General features: G+C 37.9%; 1 protein-coding gene across 3 annotated transcripts in view; it reads right to left on the bottom strand.

Moving 5' to 3' along the window:
• bcl9l (bcl9 like) overlaps positions 1–20056 on the bottom strand; it is a 46236-nt gene extending 26180 nt beyond the window's left edge. For 2 of the 3 annotated variants that reach the window (XM_083552595.1, XM_083552597.1), the window contains exon 1: positions 19530–20056. The gene's annotated coding sequence lies outside the window, so the exon portion shown is untranslated. Of the gene's footprint in view, positions 1–4403; positions 4424–19529 lie in introns of those variants that run through there. The other variant, XM_083552596.1, reaches the window with a different exon arrangement.
• Between the last annotated feature and the right edge of the window lie 909 nt (positions 20057–20965).

Here is a 20965-nt window from a genome sequence, read left to right as displayed (position 1 = left end):
AGACAAAGAATAAAGTTATTCTGTAATAGACGGTTTGGAAGGGTGAAACGGTTAATATTTTTCAGACATGCATAGTCTATCTGGTGAATAAAAGCAGCCTATGTTTTGGGCATACCATTAAATAAATAACATACAAACATTCTTGCCAGGTTACCTACCAGGTATATTATTTTTGTACAACAGCATGACCTGAATTGTGTTATTGTGCTTATACCACATAGATTTGTCAACAATGGGATCAAAAATTCACTAATGAAGCCTTTTAAACGTATTTATGATTTATTTTTAGATTTACTGATTTATCTTTGCTTGTAACAGAACGTCCATGAGACAACTTACAAACTTCCTCACAGCCTCTCATGTATTCTCTCTTGAAGACACAAATGTGCCTCGCCCTTTTTACTGAGAAACTGGAAGCAAAAAACTTTTACCAAATCACTGTGACCACCACAAAGCACTGACACTCAATACTCCTTACATTCTCTTTCTAACAAAACAAAAAAAACCTCAAAACATCAATGATCATCAATGATCATCAATAATCTTTGGTAAACAGCAACATGCTTTTTCATATGTTTACTTTGTGTATGATAACTTGGTCTGTCCACCATACCAAGTCCCTGTAACTGTGCTGTTAAGATCAATGCAATAATCTAAAACAAGAACAGGGGTGTTAAAATAATCTTATCGTTCATGTTACAGCCGGAACCACTGTTAGAGCTGTGAGGTTATATTAATCCACACTTTCTGACTAATAAGGCAAAGTTTTGTATTTGCTGCTACACCACAGCAGTGTTAAAGTCTCAAATCTGTATAAAGTGTCAGCTTTTAACAATACTGATCAATTAGCGGTTAGTATTTTTACATAACATGTTCGTTTAAGCAACACTTATTATTAAAACTTTTTTATTATTATAAAACACAGTCACCTCACCTCGCCTTGTGTATACATTTACACAACTCTCTGCTACTTACAGCAAAAAACACCCTCCAAATATCATCTGTTACTCGTGTTTTACAGTAAACTATATATACCATCTCTGGACTGTTTTCATATACAATGCATTTACTGCTACTCATAACAGTATTAATTTCTTGTTTAATTCCTAAACAAAGCAAGCAGTCATCCTGAGCATAGTGTTACCATCTTGAAGTAGATTTTGCTTACAGCAGAAATCGGAATAGGTTTTAAGGAGAAACTCATACTTAGGAGCTTTTAGTGCCACTTAGAAGTAGAGCAATCCAATAAAACTATTTAATATTGCATTGCTTGACATAACAGGATGGTTCAGAGCCAGTTCTAATGATAATGTTAAACTCTCATGTCTGTCTGAGGCATGAATTTTAAAAACCGAAACACTGCAACTGTACAGCTGCTTGTTATAATGTAGAGCGTAAATGGGTAAACACAACAAATACAGTAATGTTCATTCTGGAACACTGATTGTATTGATTAATGGAAATCTGTAATTGCTTGCACATTTCTAACATTTATTTGGGCACATTTTATAATTAAATAAAACAGTTGCCCAGGCCCTTAAGCAACAAAAAAGAGACTCTAAACTATCACGTTTGACCATCTTTAACTGGTGGGATGATGTTTTTAGTGTGTTTGTGCTATGCTGATTGTAATAGTATCCATGTCTTCCAAAAAGTTCCATTACTGACTCAACAGTCCACAGAACATTATACCAAAAGTCTTCTGCGTCATCAAGGTGTTTCTGGCAAATGCAATTCAAGCAGTCATGTTTCTCTTCCCCGGCTATAATTTTTGACCACACTTTTACTAATGATGGAATCATGAACACTAAATCTATCTGAGGTGAGCAAGACCTGGGAGTTCATTATGGGTCTCATTTTGGTTTACTGGTGTCCAAGAGCCTTGATATGGCATTTCTAGAATAATTTTTCTTTGAAACAGGGCTGGCAGTAAACATTGACCAGTGAGTGTCCAGTCTAATTATCAGTTTATCAGTTACACAACTAATAAGGTAATTATTTTTGTACACAGGGCAGTTGGTGTAAGACAAATTTCCCAATAAATAACTGGAATAATAATTTATAGTGTATTTTTATTTTACCCTTGTTTTCCCTGTCTCATATAAGATAAATTTTTTTGTTTGAATTTTGCATGAAGATCTGAAACAATTAAGTGTGAGAGAGCTGGCTTTTGGTGAGCTGTGGTAGGTTAGGTGTAGTCCAGACAGGACCAGGCTAAACAAAGATTTGTCTTAAGACTGAGGAAAAAGAAGTAGGGCTGGTCGTGTTTCCCATATTTAGTTTAGTAACAGTATTACAGATAGTCATGTGGTCTGCTCACAGTCCCACATACTGACCTTAAAATTAACTTTCTAGATTACTAGGCACTTGGACTAGCTGTCAGTCAGTGTGTTCACAAGTCAAAACCATTCTATGATGTAACAAAAAAATCCTTCATTCCGGAACCCGTGGGTCTCGTTTATAAAGCTGGATATGTTCCGAATTTTATTTTTTTTTTTTAGCGGATCAAACCTGGCTCATAAGTCAGTTCCACTTGTCACGGCATCTGTTAAAAAGTTTTAAATACTCTTTTTTCCAAACTATTTTCATATGACCTCACATATTTGACTGTATGGACTATACAGCGCATGGAATGATTACAATTGTGGAAAAAAATGATAGTGACTCCATGTTCGTCTGTTGTTAGCTAATTTTCGCTTTAAAATAGCGACCTGTGTAATCGAGGTTATAAATTTAACAAGGTGAATATGAATGTATGCTGACTGACCTAATCCAAATACTTGTATATGCAACATGATTTATTTAAAGGTAAGAAGTGCTGCTCTGATTACCTCTGATGCTGTGCACAAGCTGGTAAGATAAAGGTGCTGCTTATTAAATGTTCCCCCCTTGTCCCAGAGCAGAGGACATATCCATTCCTTTCTCATGATAGAAAACGATTTAACCAGAAGTATTCATGTTTATATGAAGACTTGTGCATTTATGGATATTGCACTGATTGCAGCTGTATTTGCTGCTGTTTCTCACCATCACAGTTGAGGTTTTAAAATGCTACTATACATGCTTCTGCATTAGTAAACACCAAAGGGCACAGTGGTGCTAAATGAGCACATGCTGAGGGATTTTCCGCCAGTAAAGCACTGCAACAGTGCTTCCATGTCAATGGCGGAAGACAAACTGAATGGAGTGAATGGACTCAATGCCTTATTTTGTATCCATCAAAATGACAGTCGGCCTTCGGAATGTACCATCAACGCTTTATTAAAAAAAAAAAAAAAAAAAAAAAAAAAAAAAAAAAAAAAGGAAATTATGGGAAATTCTCAGAAAAAGCAACCCCGTTGCGTGAAAGCCATTGCTTAACCTTGTTATAACCTTTAAAAAAAAAATCATCATTTGAAACCGTGATTTGTGTAAAGGTTTCACCCAAATCCAAATGTACAATTCCAGTATTTTTTTGTATAGTTGACTACAGAGTGCCAGATTATTAATCCCTGCTCTTTATCATCTACCTACAGCCAGAATCACAGTTGGATTTATAACAGTTGGAATAATTGACAGCTATTTAGTTGTTTGCTAAACAGTATCATTAAAGCAATACACTATTATTGAGTGTGTCTAAGGTAGGTTGCCATGACAACAAAATTTGTCACTGGCCTGAGCAAGGTCATGCAGAAAACGAGCTACCTGACAGTCAAAGAGAGGTAAAAAAAAAATTATAAATAAATAAATAAAGGGTAGAAAACGCAGTGTCACAGATGACAGCTTCATAGCTGTGCAGGTTTTAAATCAGAGGCACATACAGCAACAGTGTAGTGATATCTTAACAACACTGACAACCGGCAACACAGAGTATTCATGCTAAAACACAAAGAAAGTTGGAAAATTGAGGACACAAAAGGCAGGCAGAGAAAACAGAATGCAAAGGAGGCCGAGCGAAATCTAAAATTCCATTGTAGATTGAAAATGAACATATTGTGAAATGGATCATAACCTTTAGTATTTATAGATACTAGTCATAAGTATTTCTGATTTGGATTAATGAAAATAAAAATGTACGAGAGAGAGAGTGAGTGCAGTATATGGCCTGGATTGCTGAATATAGCAGCATGCTGGATGTGAATTTGTCTGTGTGCTTTACGCTCCCTTCTTGGAATAAAATTTCTCAGAGCAAGCATCATGTGACCTTTATGAGCCATGACAGAGAGAAAGAGCGGGAGTAAGAGAGAGAACGAGAGAGAGCGAGCGAGCGAGCGAGCGAGCGAGAGAGAGAGAGAGAGAGAGATCTGCACAGGGACAGCACAGATTGTCATGGCCACAGTAGTCAGCGTGTGAGCACACAGTGTTAAGTGCCCTCTCCTTGTCTCTGTACCCGCTCTCTCTTGGACGTGGAAGTAGTAGCTTACTTTGCTTTGGCGGGTTGAGAGAAGGCGGGGTCAAGGGTTGTATCTCTTCCAATACATTCTGGGCTAATGGCCAACTAGACCAAGGAAAAAGAACAAACCACAGCCAAAGCACAGAAAGGCGAGAGACAAATAAAAAGCACTTGGAATGTAAGATCGGCAGTTTAAGGCCTTCAACTAGCCAACTCTAATTACTAGCTAAAATCACATTATATTTCTGTGAATGTATCGGAGATAAAATACTTGTACCATTTAGCCAAAAGGAATTTCTTCAAGTACACAAAGTACATATTTTTCTACAGACCAATAGGTTTTATAAGAGTTTATTCTAATTTGTATTATTTCTCTTAATCTCTTTCAATCATATTAAAACAATTTGTAATGGCAGCTTACATTTTGTAAGCTTAAGCATTGGAGATTTTTGTTTCTTTACAGAAATTGAACAAGCCAGACATTTTTATGCCTTGAAATCAACATGATCTCTGAAAGGAAAAAAATTAAAAAAATTATAATTCCACACTAACTCACACTTGGTCTGTGTGGCACTTTACTGTACTGTAAGTTTGAGTAGTAGACACCAACAGTGGTGGTGAGGGTTTTTTGGGGGCATTTCAAATGGCATAACTACCCATTGTGTATTACACATTGCCATTTCTATGTTCAATGTGTTTGCTCAATATTTACATTTTATGACAAAAATAATATTTTTCTTATTGCCCGAAAAGTGTTTAAAGTATAAAAGAAATAAAGCTCTTTTAGTTTTTTAGTGATAAGTTCAGTAAATTGGGTTCAGTTTAAATACTAAAATAAAACAAAATTGAATAAAAGAATTTATAAATTCAAAAAACACGAAGGATCATGTCTTTTCTGTTTGGTTTTTTTTTTTTTTTGTACCAAGCAAAATGCCTTCTTTGTATTACTGTGATGCGGTAACAGGGGGATTTTCCGTACAGGAAAGGGGAAAAAATGTACATCATATAAAAACATAAAATATATATTTTATAAGATATTCCATAACCTTATTGAGAGCGTGCAGTAATTACTAATAGTTAAAGACTTGGCAGGGTTTTTTCCTACTCGGGAAAGGCTTATGTGTATCAACTTAGTGCTTTTGAAAAGTACCTTGCACATTTAGGAGAGATATCAGAATGAATTATTAGGGCTGAGTGATATAATATCGATAACAAATTATATATAAAATAACTGTGTGACTTTTCTGAGATATTGTTTGTTAGTATCGCGACACGATCTTTTGGTCATATTGGCCAGCCTAACTTTCTATGCACTGATGATAAACACAGAGGGGGCTTGATATTTAAAAGATGCCTATTTTATGCTCATCAAAACTATGCTAATCGACCAGCTGACTAACAGTACAGACTTCTCTGTACTGTTAAGTAGGGAAAGGAACTCCAACCATCGACTCAAAAAAGCAAGGATAAGGTAAGGTTAAGGGGCAATTCTTGGTGAGTCACAATAGCAATACCAAAAAAACCCTATTGATTATAACTAATGTAGCCTGTTTCACAATACATTTATATTCATGTACTAAACTAAAGTACATGAGCCTGAAAAAACTAGTTAATTGTCGATACGTCACGATACTTCAACTGCACTGAAACATTAGTATTTAGCATTAGTATTAGTATTAAGATAAAAACTGCTGATCCAAATCAAAACTAACTAACAAAAAAATGCTGTTCCAAATTGCAGTTTTGAACATCACAAAAGGAGCTCAGGGCGTTTCTGGAAACACAATCTCCTCCACAGGATTTTTATGTAAAACATAGGTGTAGGTTGCTCAAAAAAATGTTCTGTATGAACACAGCCCCAGGTTGCTTTTTCTCCAAACATTTGCGAGCTGTGCGGCAGTTCCCACGAATGTCCCTCACAGAAATAGTTTTCTCCCCCTGTTCCTGCAGTGTAGTGTGAGAACCGAGCACAGACAGTGATGCAAGGCCTCATCTAGACAGTCATGCAGTACAAGTTGCCCTGCCTACCTACAAAATAACACATTTACATATTTCATTTTTGTAAAAAAAAAAATAAAAACTTACCGCATATCTTCCCTTAACATAATGTGAATGATTCATTATTATTTGTGAATATATTTATTTTGGTTGAAACAATTATTGGTGATATTTTCAGATATTTTCAATAAATCTCAAACATCTTATTTGGTCAAATGAATAGACTTTATGTTCAATAACTGCTGCAAGGTTCCCTTCACTAATTAGATAAAGACAACAAAATAACTTTCAACCACCACCCCTAAAACCCAGACAGCACCTAAGCCCTCTAAAAACTTGGGACAAACCCTGGCTTTTCCCGTGTATCAACTTGTTCCTGTTCTTTGGCAACCTGAAGAAAAGACTTCTCTAGATCACATTATTCTTTCAAATTTTTCCATTTTATCATTAATTCCTTGTAGTAACACATCACAAGCTCTAAGATTTCGCACTTATTAGAAAGCTCTTTGTTAGCAGACTGAAATCCTGATGCATATTTTGTATTTTATCAGCTGTCATTAAGGCATTGGAAATTGGAAGTTACTTCACAAACGTTCAAATGCATATGCAAATATGTGTTGAACTCCAATGATTAAACTCCTGTTAGCTGTGGTTTCATTTAGCTGTGAAACACCAGAACACACACAACTTAGGTGCTGAATCTTTTTCCAAAATATCAAAAGTATAAAGCACACATTCTTTCTTTAATTAAACCCATATAGAAGTGTTTGGTGGTATCCAGAGAAATATAAGAATAATAATATGGATGATTCTTGACACAAGAAGTCGGAAGAAGCTGACAAAACGCTGATAAACTTACAGGGTTTAAAGCAGACTGGTCCTGATTCACCCTCTACAATGACCAAAGGTAATAAACCATTCAAAGGATAAAATAACTTACAGTCACATGACTAAAGTGCACAAGCTGCACTACTGCCATACATTCTCCAAGACAATAATGTACTAACATTTTACAACTATTTATAAACTAGGGTTCAAAAATAATTATAATATTTTTGTTTTACCCAACTACTGAATCAGTTGTACACAAATAGATTACAAAAGACGTACAGTATCTTATCTCAGAAACGTATTGACGTCTACACAAGGATTTCCAAAATACTGTGAAGGTCATCATCAACAAGTGGAGAAAAGATGACACCACAGTAATTAACTAGAACACATGAAGAATGACAAGAGGGAAACCTAATAAGAAGGCTGCTGAGAAACGTACAGCATCAGTGAAGGAGCTGCAGGAACATCTGTCAAGTTCTAGTCACTCCATGTTTTTTTGTTTCATTTAAAGAATACCACACCCACACCGAAGCATGGTGGTGGCAGCATCCTGCAACAGGGCTGCTTCTTGTCAGCCGTGAAAAAGTTGGGTTGGCTGCTCAAGATCGTGGGAATAATGAAGATCTTCAACTACCAAACTCTTTTGGCTCGAATCCTCAGGTGTTGTCTGTTAGACATTTGGAGATGAAAAAAAAATGCCATCCTTTTACATAAAAATTAACCAAAGCACAAATCAAAAATAACAAACGAAATGCCTCAATATTTTGGAGTATCCAAATCCAAACCAAGAAAATCCAATTAAATTGTCTTGTGTTGTCTTTACACTGTCCTGTGTTGCCTCGCACTGTCCTGTCCTGTGTTGCCTCGCACTGTCCTGTCCTGTGTTGTGTTGCATTGCATTTACTAGTCCTTAACCCTGTGTTTTCTGTGATTGTTGTTGTATGTAGCACCAGAGTTCAGGAGGAACGTTGTTTCATTTCGCTGTGTAATGCATCAACTATATATGGTTGAAATGACAATAAAAGCTTTTTGACTTGACTTGAAACGGGGCTGTGCACAGAAGACCTTCTTGCAATTTGATCGATCTGCAGTATTTTTGTAAAGAACGGTGAAATTAGTTAAGTGGTGTAACCACACTTGTGCAACCAGGTTATTATACATCTTTACCTAAAACCTTTGTGCTAAATCTAACGATTTAACTTTGTTTCATTTTTTATGTAAATTCTTTTATCCACAATATATTTGATACACTGTGATCATATCCCCATGCATCATTCTAACATTAAAAATGTAACTTGCTAGAAACTGTCATTTTTTTCACTTATAGCCTTCCAGATGTGAGTTTAACCAAAGAGGATCCTTAAGTGCTTGCTACATCTTTTATGTATTTAGAAAGCATTTTGCTTTCCTGCACTCTGCATTTAAATTATAATCCACTGTGGTAAAAATAAAAGACAATTTGGAGCACAGAAAAATTCCAGGTACAGAGCGTCACATTTCGTACACAACTCTTGTGCAGCAAAACCTCAAGCTTAAACAAGTTAGTTTCCAAATGTGACTGGAATGAGAATGGACAATAAGGGGCCTAAATGGTTTTAAGTTTGTGTGCTGGAAAGGCATACTGGAGCTATCAGGCTTCCGGATCAAGTTGCACACTCTGTGTGCTGCTATAAATAGAAGAGTAGGATATCACTCTTACAGTGATGGCTAATGAAGAGACCAACAGGCCAAAGAGCAGCCACGTGCAGTCAAATTATACTTCACACATTCTTCCATCTGCCCCTCTCCCATACACACAGTCCACAATATACATTAAGATGCTGCACGATTTCAAAACTAATTATGACTTATACAAATGACCACAGTAGCCATGCAGTTATTCAGGGTGTTAAGTCTAAGAGCAGTTATGGAGTTAAGATTCCAAGTTACAGTTCATGAACACGGAGCACAAATTCGTAAACTGATATTTTGCACCCCTTCATTTTGCTGATCCCAAAAAACTACAGGACTAATCAAGCATCCCAACAGCACTGTAATGTGCAGTCCACATTTAGTCAAAAATCTGTTGCTGCGTTCATTCTGCCTTGTAAATGATAATTCCCAAGTTGTAATAACGTATTCCCAAGTCCCAATTCTTGACACTTGAAAGTTTAAGTAAAACAAACAATAAGACATTTGTTTGCTTTTTTAGAGCATGTAAAGCTAATAAAAAGCTACCTTAACAATACCTTTGCAGTTAAAGACCTAAATGGCCATTGGAACTGTTCTACTATAGTAAACTCAAAACATTCATTCAACAGCAGTGGACAATATTAAGCAGTTCAGCAAGCGAGCTACTTAACAAAATTGATAACTAACATCGACGATTGCTTTTCCAAAACAGCGAGTTGTATGGTCAGTGTTATATATTCAACCATCTACAATATTTGTACATTAACTAAAGCAATACTGCTATTACTAATGTTAAAGTGGAGGTGTTATTTCACACTGTTTACAGTGTGTGTGGCCATGGTGATTTCATGTTACTCCATAAACATTTCATGTTACTCCTTACTGAGAACACAATCTTATAATATATAATTATCTTATTATAATATTTAGAATAAAAACCTACAAACACATGTAAGTGGCTACTGTGCATACTTAGATTGAAAAACAGCTGCCAGTCTGTCACTCTTACACAACACACTCAGGATTACTTCCCCATTCTTTGTTATTACCTTGTCTTGTAATTCCATCACCTGCGAGTTAGATTCCATCACTTCCTTGATGCGCCAGCCTGATGAGCTCACAAGACCTCCTCCCGTTCATTTTTTATATCATCAATCACTCTACAGCATCTGGTTATGTACTGACTACATTCAAGACAGCTTGGGTTATTCCCATCTTGAAAAGAAATCCACTCTGGATATCTCAGACATTGGCAACTACTGGCCAATTTTACTTCTCTTCTGCACACTTCACATGAACTGTTCCAGTGGCCATTACTGAGTAGCTTCATGGCACTAGATCAGCCAAACAGTCAGTCCTAATCTGCCTTAACCTTTCAGCAACCTTGAACAGAGTAAATCGCTAAACTCTCCAGTCCATCTACATGCGTCTTAGAATTCATGACACAGCACGGAAGTGGTTTTCTTCCTACCTAGAGGGATGCTCATATCAGATGACATGGAGGGAATCCACATTCCGCCAACACTTATGTTTCTGCATAGATCTCATGTCTGGTAGACATCTCATGATGAATGGCAACTCATCATCTGAAATTTAGTTCCAGTAAAAATGGAGCTACTGTACATCCCAGGAGATGCATTCGCATTTAAAGATCTTGTGATCTTCCTGGACAAATCTCAGATTTTAGCATCGGTCCCTTCACACCGCCTTAAGTCACTAGATCTAGGAAATATAACCACATCACCCCTGTTTTAATCAGTCTACACTGCTCCCAATCAAATCTCGCATTGATTATAAAATACTACTACTGACGTATAAAGCACTTAACGGTCTCGCACCGCAGTATCTGAGTGAACTTCTGTACCAGTATGATCCTCCACGCCTACTTAGATCAAAAGGTGCAGGCTGTCTGTTGGTTCCTCAAATAATGAAGACTACAGCAGGGGGCAGTTCTTTCTCTTATAAAGCCCCACAGTTATGAAACAGCCTTCCAACCAGTGTTTGGGACTCAGACACAGTCTCAGTGTTCAAGTTGAGGTTAAAAACCTATTTATTTAGTCAAGCCTTTGATCAGTAGATTTTTTTTCTGAGGTAAAGGCTCAGATCTGGAGGGAACATGGATATTAAGTGTTTGGTGAACTGGGATATTTGTATGCTGTCGTCCCCTCACATTCACACGTTCACTCAGGTTTGTTGACGGTGGTGTGGTGGGTCGTCTCTTATCCCAGAGATCCCTCATGTCTGTATTACCTTCTGGTTCTCCCTTTTAGTTAGGCTGCCATAGCGAGTCTTGCCGGAGTCCAAACTGCACAGTGACATTAACTTTCATACAACAATAAGGACACTTAATAATCCATATTCTTCTCTTTCTGTCACCCTCTTCTCTCTCTCTCTCTCTCTCTCTCTCTCTCTCTCTCTCTCTCTCTCTCTCTCTCTCTCTCTGTCGAGTTAAACATGCTCCTGCGGCTCCAGTGACCACTGTTCCTGCCCCTCTCCCCTCCGTGGATCTTCCCACATCGTCCAGGCCTGCCTCTGGATAGTGTTCTCTTCGACTGGAGGCCACTCTGTGCAGCTTGGGACGGTTTTTTACCAACGCCTTGGGTGGTTCCATGAAAATCCAGCGTAAGAACGGGCACTTTGAGGATGGATTGGACTGTGGTTAATGTCAACAGTGACTCCTACACTGACTCAGGAATACAGTTCGCTTCTGATCATCAACACTGTACCCCGCAACATTGTATATCTGCTTCAAATGGACATTCGGTGCAACCCAGATGAGGATGGGTTCCCTCTTGAGTCTGGTTCCTCTCAAGGTTTCTTCCTTATGCCATCTCGGGGAGTTTTTCCTTGCCACAGTTGCTCATCAGGGACAAACTTACTTACAAAGAACATATTTACTTTTAATCACCACATTATCTGTGTAAAGCTGCTTTGAGACAATGTTCATTGTTAAAAGCCCTATACAAATAAAAATGTATTGAACTGAATTAAGTAACCATGGATAGCAATTGTCATTCCTGCATCACACAACTAACTTGACCTGCTCATGCTGTTTCCTTCTCTACATTAGATGAATCCGAGGGCTTCAATCCACAGAAAGCACTTGGGTGCTTGTTTGGCTCCTTAGTCTTGTAGTCAAGACTACACTTGCTCCTGGGCAAATCTGCCCCTGCACACAATCCAACCTCTGCATCTAATCCAGAATACAGCGGCATAACCTGTTTCCAACTTCCCCAAGGTCTACCATAGTACCCCCTCTCTACACACTCTTAGATTGCTTTCCGTTACAGACTGAAAACAATGATGCTTGTCCATAAAGACAAACAAAGGACTAGTTCCCATTTCCTATAAAGCAAACCCTACATCTTTGGATCAATTATCTTTTAGTGTCTAAGGAAGACATGCATCAAGCCACTTCTATGTCTCTGACAGCCATGTGGTGGAATTTAACACAACTTAACTTTTATAAAGCACCTTCTGCAGGGCTTTAGACTGATGGTATCTTTAATCCCAGACCTACTCAACAAGAATAAGGATGTGCCTTTTATTTCTTTTTATTAAAGAGACTAAAGCTGTAACATGCACTGAATAAAATTACCAATATGTTTGCGGATTCTGTAGATTGACACAGTGTAATAATCAGGGGGTGATTCTGTACAACACTATGCCCAATATCGGTTATTATACATGAAATGGGTAATTCTGTAAATTTAGAAGCAAATCTGAAACGGACTATATAAGAGAACAGTGGAGGATAGTTGTTTGTGAAATCCATGGGCAAACCAGTGCTTGAGTGAAGGTTTAAAAAGGAGTTCATTTTCAATGGGTTTTAGTGTTTCGAGACATAAATACAGCCTGATGGTAAAAAAATGTGATCTGAACCCTCATACATAAGCAAAGATCATGGCAGTATGAGATTGAGACAGTATTAAACATTGGCAATACCTTGAGGGATTTTATCATGCTGAACTAAATGCAAATGTTTGACGGCCCATTGCAGCTAGAACCTAAATTATAGAATCCTAGTGGATTGTTAGATGTGAAAACAATCAACCCTTTGTGCTAAGAACAGTGTTGGGATTGACTGTGAATGGACAATTCAGAAACAGTGCTGGCAATGTTATAAATGAAAGCTCAAACAGGATTTATTTTCAGAAGCCTAAAGGAATGATGGACTTGAAATATCCAGGGACGATGCCCAGTTAATGGACAAGGCTTCATAATCAGCAGACACTGTGATATTACAGCTTGTGCTTATCTTTGAAGAATAGGGCTGTCTGAATGCCTGATTATCAAAAGATGACTGTGCAATATGCACTTAAACTCAGAAGTTTTAAAAAATCCAAAGCTCCTTGCTGATTGTAGTATAAAAAAATAAAAAATAAAAAAAATAAAAAAAACACACACATATACTGGAAGTATATGGTCTATACATCACCACTGCATAGTGGTGCCAAGCAGAAGCTGAATGTCACGTTCGAAGGTGGAACAAATTTTAGGGGGCCAAATCTCACCAGCATGCTTGTCAAAGTCATTCAGACAATATCCTGTGGCTATTCAGAGACATGCGTAGACGTTTCATCAGACTCCACCATGAAGTATCAGACCTACAGTTTTTGAAAATTATCTGAATAAAAGAAGAGGGTATTCAGTGGTCAAACGGTCTGAGAAAGTATGTGCCAAAGAAGAATTCCAACTTTCACTGAACATATTCATTCACACTAACTGTAAGAAATGTGGACTTTCATCTGGTTTCACCTGCAAAAAAATAAAATCATGGAAAAATTTCAAGACAGGGTGGGATAATTACTTATCAGAGTCATGTAAAAGTAGATTTTCTGGCTACCATGTTTTATTAAAAAAACTAAACAAAAAACCCACTACAATGAAGTTTCGATCAAAAATATTGTGGAATAAATGAACTTGTGCACAACCAGTGAAATCAAATGCACTGTACATTTATTATGTCATAACCTACACTAGTACATTTGTACAAATCTTCCTGTATGATTGGTATGGTCACATCATGCAATGGCTTCCAGAAAACATAATAAATATCTGACCACATGACAACACTAGATAGCAAGGAGACAGTCTTATTTGTTTAAACATTTCACATTTTAAGAAAAAAGTGTCAAACAATGAAAGCACCTGAACCCATTTATGAAGTAGCTAAGATAGTGATGAAGACAAATGCCACGTGAAATGTCAGATTGTCTGCATGCAGGTTCAATGACATTAAAAAGTTTCTTCTGTGGAATTCTACAACCATTAGACACCTATGTATGTTCTGCACATCTTGGGTTCTTTTGTAGTAACTATTTCAGTATGATTTTTTTCTACAAAGCACCGCCTGATAAAATAACAGGAAACGAGGTATTGATCTTGAACAGGAAAAAGTGTCTGACTATAGAACATCACATTTTGATTATGTATGGCGGTCTGATGGCTTTTTCCCCATGGCAAGGTTTTGTCATGTATACAATAGGGGAGGAATAAAAAAACTTCTGCATGATCAAAGATGAGCTGTTGTTCATAACTCTCATACCTGGTTGATGCTTTAAGGAATTTTAATCACTGGATGAAAAAATGCTTCACTAACATTCAAATTGCTCAGATTCGGATACAGTACCCTGTGGTACTGTTTCATTGGAAAGAAGAAAGTTAAAAAGGGCACACTTTAAATGGTTCCCTTGTCCAGTGTGCATTCAAACATTGTACTACCTGGACTTCCTGCTTTTTCAGTTTAGGGGTTTTCATTTATACTTTCCATCAGTGTCTTATGCGACCCATGGAGTTTATCTGCAACTGAAAGCTCCAAGACATGCTGCTGCAAGCACAGTGCAACTTGTTGAACAAAGGGAAGTTTGCAGTTTGAAAACAAAAGTTCCAACATAGCTTTGGAGAGTTTTTGGATTACCGTTGAGAATGAATATCCAGTAAGCACAAGTAGTAGCATTGAAAACTGTTTTATCCTCTTCGTCATGTTTGTGTAAAATTGGCTTTACAAACCTGAGGTAAAAAAGTAGAGAACATTTAAGCACAGAACGGAAGCTCCACATCAGTTCTGCACAAATTGCTGCCAAAACAATTCCAGCATTTACATGTACAGTATGTATTTACTTTTTTTATGGACAATTCGTTTGCACTAACACTGGTTTGGTGATGCGGTGTCACTGTTTTCTACGATCACTGTCTTATGCTGTTTTTGCATTAAATGTCATACACATGCACTTTATGTAGTGTCCTAGTTTGTTTTTGTTCATTTATGTTGTAGTACCTTGGTCCTGGGTGAATCCTTTCTTGTTTCACTTTGTTTGGTACTGTATACGGTTGGAATATTAATAAAAGCCTACTTGACTTGACATCTGTCTCTCATTCATACTTGCTAGAATATCAATGCTGTATGCTTTATTTCAATGCATATTTTTATATTAAAAGTATGTGTGTGAGGTGGGAGCACTTGGAAGTTACAAGATTAGCAGGTGCTGTTCAAGATATCATAGAAGCATCTCAATTCTTAGTAAACTGAGAAAGTACCAGAAAACTCTCAGCAATGTGTTTTTTCATGAGATAGACATCATGGAAGAAATGTAAAGAAAAACAGCCCAATCTATAAACTAAACTCGGTTATAAAGTGGAATTCTGTATTCTGTTGCTTGAAGAGTGAACAACCTATGAATCTTCTTCCCTAAAATCTTCATTGAAAATAGAAACCATATGATATCCAATCTGCATCTGCTGGATTCCCAGTAAAAGGTCAGCAACAAGGAAATCCTTTAAAAATGTGTCACTTACCAGTGACTGCCCTCCCCTACAGGAAGCTAATAGCTGACATACCTGCTGACAGAGTATTGCTGGATCACCTACTGGTTTTTTTTGTATGCCTCTGCCATTAAATTCTGGAGGCACTCCATTTTTCCATTTGTCTGTCAATTAGAGATTTTCATTACCACGGTATCTCAGCAACAGGTGTTTGAATGTGTGCAATATTTATAAGAAAACCACTCCATGTGATTTTTACATTGTCAACTGTTACAAATACTATACAAATAAAAAGAAACGTAATTAAATGTGTTATTATCCTGGTAACCAGCAGATATACAGATTAGGTTTTGGAACTGATCCAAACAGGGTCAGGGTCACAGCAAGGATAAATGCCTGAAGAAGAATTTGTTTTTCTATTAGTCATATTAAGATGTTTTTATAGTCCAAGAAGCTAGTTTTTGCTAGGTATAATCTTTGCCATTAGTCAATCCACATTCCTGAACTCAGGAATTAGTTCAATGTACATTTTATACTGAATTTAATTAACCAGCATTTGAACAGATTTGATTTTGGAAATATTCCAAACAGGGTCACGGTCACCTTTCTGTGTGAAGTATATATTTTTACTGAGTTTAAGGAACACACAATAGTAAAAAGAAGGACTAGAAGCACTAGCAGAGGCAACCCATCGATGCTGTGTGTGAAGAGTTGTTTGGACCACTCACAGTAAAGAGTGGAAGAACCCACATCATTTGACATCAAGTCAAAATCCTCCCTGGAAACATGCTTGCATCAACATTATCCCTTAATTTATGGCCAGTAGTCTTATTTTAAGTGTGCAAAGAACAAGCTCTAAATGTGTGTGCATGAACTACCAGTTGATTTAAAAAAATTGGCATTTATTACACTTGCCGATATATGCCACATATTCTAAAATGCGCTGCTTGTGGGTGGTCACACATTTGCAAAAAGGAATGTCCCCAAATCACCATATATGTTCAATATATATGTACATGGGATAAAAGATTAGTCAGTTCAACTGCCATTACCTTTTACTACCACCAGGGCTTCCTGTATCCAAAGATAAAAACCCTTGATAAATTAGATAAATTGTCTGCATGGAAACACAAATTCCATTCTCTGCTTAGTTTTCACACAAAACTATGCATATGCACATCTGATAAATGAGACCCCAGGGAGAACAAGTAAAATAACAATACTTGGACAGAGAAACTAAAAGTACTTAGAGTAAATTGTGACAAGCCATCAACGAACAGAACAGCACTTGCTGGTTATTTAACCCTATCACTGCATACAAGCATGGGAACACTCAATACAAGCATGAGAACATTTCTCAGCACCACAGTCAAAGAAGAAATACTTAAAAAGAAAACTTTCAAAGTGTGTTTTGTGAAATGGAGCCAGCAATAATCAACTAATCACAAAGCCATCAAATGATATCGGTGAGCTGAAGTCACCTAACCATATTCTGTTATTCAATCATTACCACTAAGACCAGGGATATATCATGTTGGATATACCCATACTAAAAAGAAATTTAGTAGCAATGTCTTAATAATGAACTTATCCAAACAAGGTCAAACTTACAGCAAGGTTAAATATCTGAAATATTGTTTTTCTTTGATAGCACCCGTTCTGTTTACTTGCACCTTCTTGATCAGGAACTTAAGGCCCATTTTCTGGCAATCTAAGATTTCTGTCCAGACGTCTGTCTGTATTCTCATAAGCGTGTGTTAAAAACTAATGTTTGAATGCTTGAAGGTTTTAAATAGTACTATCGTTGATTTTGGAATTGATCCAAACACAGGCCAAAGCAGGGTCAAGTGTATGAAGTAGTTTTTCTACAGTAGCCACCATCCTGTTTGAAGTATATTTTAAGTGAGCTGTAGGAATACGCGCTAGTGAAAGAAAGGGCCAGACAGAGGAATCCCCGTTGACGTCATTGGCATCGAGTTCTACTTAATGGTATATGGCTCCAGTCATTGACATATAGCCCGTTCTTCTTAAGAAATCCTTAAGAACAATTCAACACCATAAACACAGCTGGCATTTTCCATCTGGGACATTTACACAGTTATATAATTTAATAGTATATTTGTTATAATGTATATTGCAAACTTTGTATGCTCATTGTCAGCAGTCATGTGTGTAGCACGTACAGTACATGGGTTTTAATTTAATGGAGTGTAAAGAAATTTAGTTCCTGGAATGTGTATGACTACTGTTTAGTTTACAACACTGTGCACATTTTTTAAACTTATCTTTTATGACAGAAAATAAGACAGTAGCTTTTTTAAATGGATTTGTGATCACCATGTTTAGTTTAGATACATACAAAGGCTATCTACACGAATCAATAATCCTTATATCAATGCAATATAGAGCTGCGGTCCTCAAAGTTTTTTGCAACACAGACCAGTTTAACAAAACTGGGTGTCACGAACATAACTAAACACAACAATGATCATATAATATTACTATTATACATACTCTATGACAATATTAATTTAATTATTATATGTATAATGAAAATGTAACTCAACTCACTATAATGCAGAATCATTGGGAGCTTAATTTATTGATGCATACGAAGGAAATGTGAAAAGATGAAAAAAAAAGGTTTAGACCATGAAAGTCAAGGGAATAGAAATAAAATAAAAATGAAAAAGTTCACCCGATGATCCATGACCCAGTCTGTGGGGACCCCTGACGAAGAGCACCCAGATTTTCTAGTCATGAACAGAGCATCATTTAATAATCTCGCTATGGACTTTTAGCCCTCTAAGTATCCCTCTAATACAATCTGGAAGTGCTTTAGGTATGAACAAGGCCCCACATATAACACTACATGAAGTTTATAAAAAGTTGCCAAGAATTACTCTTACATATTCAGTTGAGATGAATAATAATCGCAGTCATTACACATCACCGGTTCAAGCCTAACCATAAGTGCCAAAGCCAGGCCTTTTTGGCACTAATGCAGTTTACTGAGTAACACACTCAAACTTTGTGATTGCATTGCGAACAGGAACTCTTTGCTATCATAAACTACCAAAACCTCAGCTCTAAGTCACAGCAAATCAGGTTTATTTGTTTAGTTTGATCAGAGATCAGGTTTAGTTGTTTCCTGTATGATGAACCAATAAGCAGAAATCCTAATGTTTATACTGTAGAAAAAAACCCTTACTGCGCATGCGTTAGCGTCCAACAGCACGGCGGAGAGACGTAACAGTAAAGTTTGCAGAAAAGAACAAGATCTGAGTAACTTTTTACTCCCGACATGGCGAGGAAACAGCACTGCTCCTTCCTCACAACCTCAGTCAACACTCATGACACCGAGCATTAGCCCCAGTCCCTGTCTCTGACCGTCTCGCCTGTGACACTGATAGCAGACAATTTATTTCAATCTCCTGCCTAAGTGTGACCCATCCCGCTTTAACTAAGTGACATTTACAAAAAGCGTGAAAAATAACCTACAACCGACAAGATGCCCGTCCATGTTCGTTCGTAACGTTTTGTTCTGCGCCATTTGACAGTAATATGGAAACGGCCTGACGTCTGCCTTGTTTGTCGCCAGCTCATTAGCTTCCACTGCATGAAAAGCGTTAGCTAGCCACTTAGCCACGAGCGCTAGCTAACTGCAGCAGGCTAGCTAACACTGCTGCTCTGCTCTTCCGTTCAGCTAAGTAACGTTTCCATACATCTTCGAGAGATATGTACAGCAAGCGCCTCAGCGATCACGAATGTTCACTATACACTATATATTGCACAAAACAGATGCTGGGTCTGTTGTTTTAATAGTTGCAGTGGCTCGAACAGTAGTGAGGATTTGTGTTGTAACTGACACTGAGATATTTCCTACTACCTTTCCGCCGTGTCCGGGAGGAAAGCCGATGACGGTCAGTAGTGACGGCCGAGCTGACATCACCAAAAGTGGCCACCGCGAAAGATCTTCAGGCTCCGGGAAACAAGAGCTGCGAGTCCCCCCGCGATCGGAGCACGAGTAGGAGCACAGGCAGATCGGCGGCGATCAAAAACGAGACGCTTTCACAATCGCCCTCGCTCGGCTCGAGGCGGAAGAGTCCCGGGGAAGACAGCAGCAGATCATGATTCCGCGATCAGAGACGACGGGGAAGGGCAGGACATCGCCTTCATATCACACACCATAGGTACCACACAACACTCGCACGCACGCACACACACACTCACACACACACACACACACACACGCGCGCGCGCGCGCACGGGCGGACGCACGCACATAGAAGCACACACACAGCAGCTGATGGAAACGATTCGCACACCCACTCGAACCTCGTTTGATCAGGTTACCCGGGTTGTCTTGTACACTGGAACAACTACAGAACCTAAACCGGGTTTTTTTTTGGCCAATCAGGTGCAATGATGCATAAAAATCCTTAAATGTAATTATGTATTATAAGTAAAAATAAGTAAAATTACACGCTGTTACTTATTTCTTTTATATAAAAATAATATCAAAAACAATAATAAAAATAATGACAATTATATAAAAAATATATATTATAATTGAATTCAGGTGTTCTAATCATGTCCATGGTTACATAAAACATAAAGAACCTGGGATTGCAGAATGCTTCTACAAACGTTTGTGAAAGAACTGGTCTCTGTCAGGAGTTCAGTGTGGTACTGTGATGGGATGCCACCTGTGCATTAAGTCCAGTCGTGAAATTTCCTCCGCTAAGACGCATAGTGCACAGAGGTCGCCAACTTTCTGCAGAGTCAAAGCTACAGACCTCCAAACTTCATGTGGCCTTCAGATTAGCTCAAGAACATACATAGAGGGCTTCATGGAATGGGTTTCCATGGTCGAGCAGCTGCATCCAAGCCTTACATCACTATGTGCAATGCAAAGCATCGGATGCAGTGGTGTAAAGCACGCCGCCATTGGACTCTAGTGCAGTGCAGACGTGCTTTTTGGAGTGACGAATCACGTTTCACTGTCTGGCAATTCAATAGACGAGTCTGGGTTTGGCAGTTGCCAGTAGAACTGTACTTGTCTGTCTGCATTGTGCAAGTGTAAAGTTTGGTGGGGGGGGGTATGTGGGGTTGTTTTTTAGGAATTGGGCTCGGCCTGTTTGTTCCAGTGAAAGGACTCTTCATGCTTCAGCATATCAAGACATTTTGGACGATTTCATGCTCCCAACTTTGTGGTAACAGTTTGGGGACAGTTGGGCCAAGTTTCTGTTCCAACATGACTGCGCACCAGTGCACGAAGCAAGGTCTACAAAGACATGGGTAAGTTTGGTGTGGAGGAACTTG

The sequence above is a fragment of the Silurus aristotelis genome (genome assembly GCF_946808225.1).
Source record: "Silurus aristotelis genome assembly, chromosome: 10".
NCBI lineage: Eukaryota > Metazoa > Chordata > Actinopteri > Siluriformes > Siluridae > Silurus > Silurus aristotelis.
This window is presented reverse-complemented; position numbering and strand designations above follow the sequence as displayed.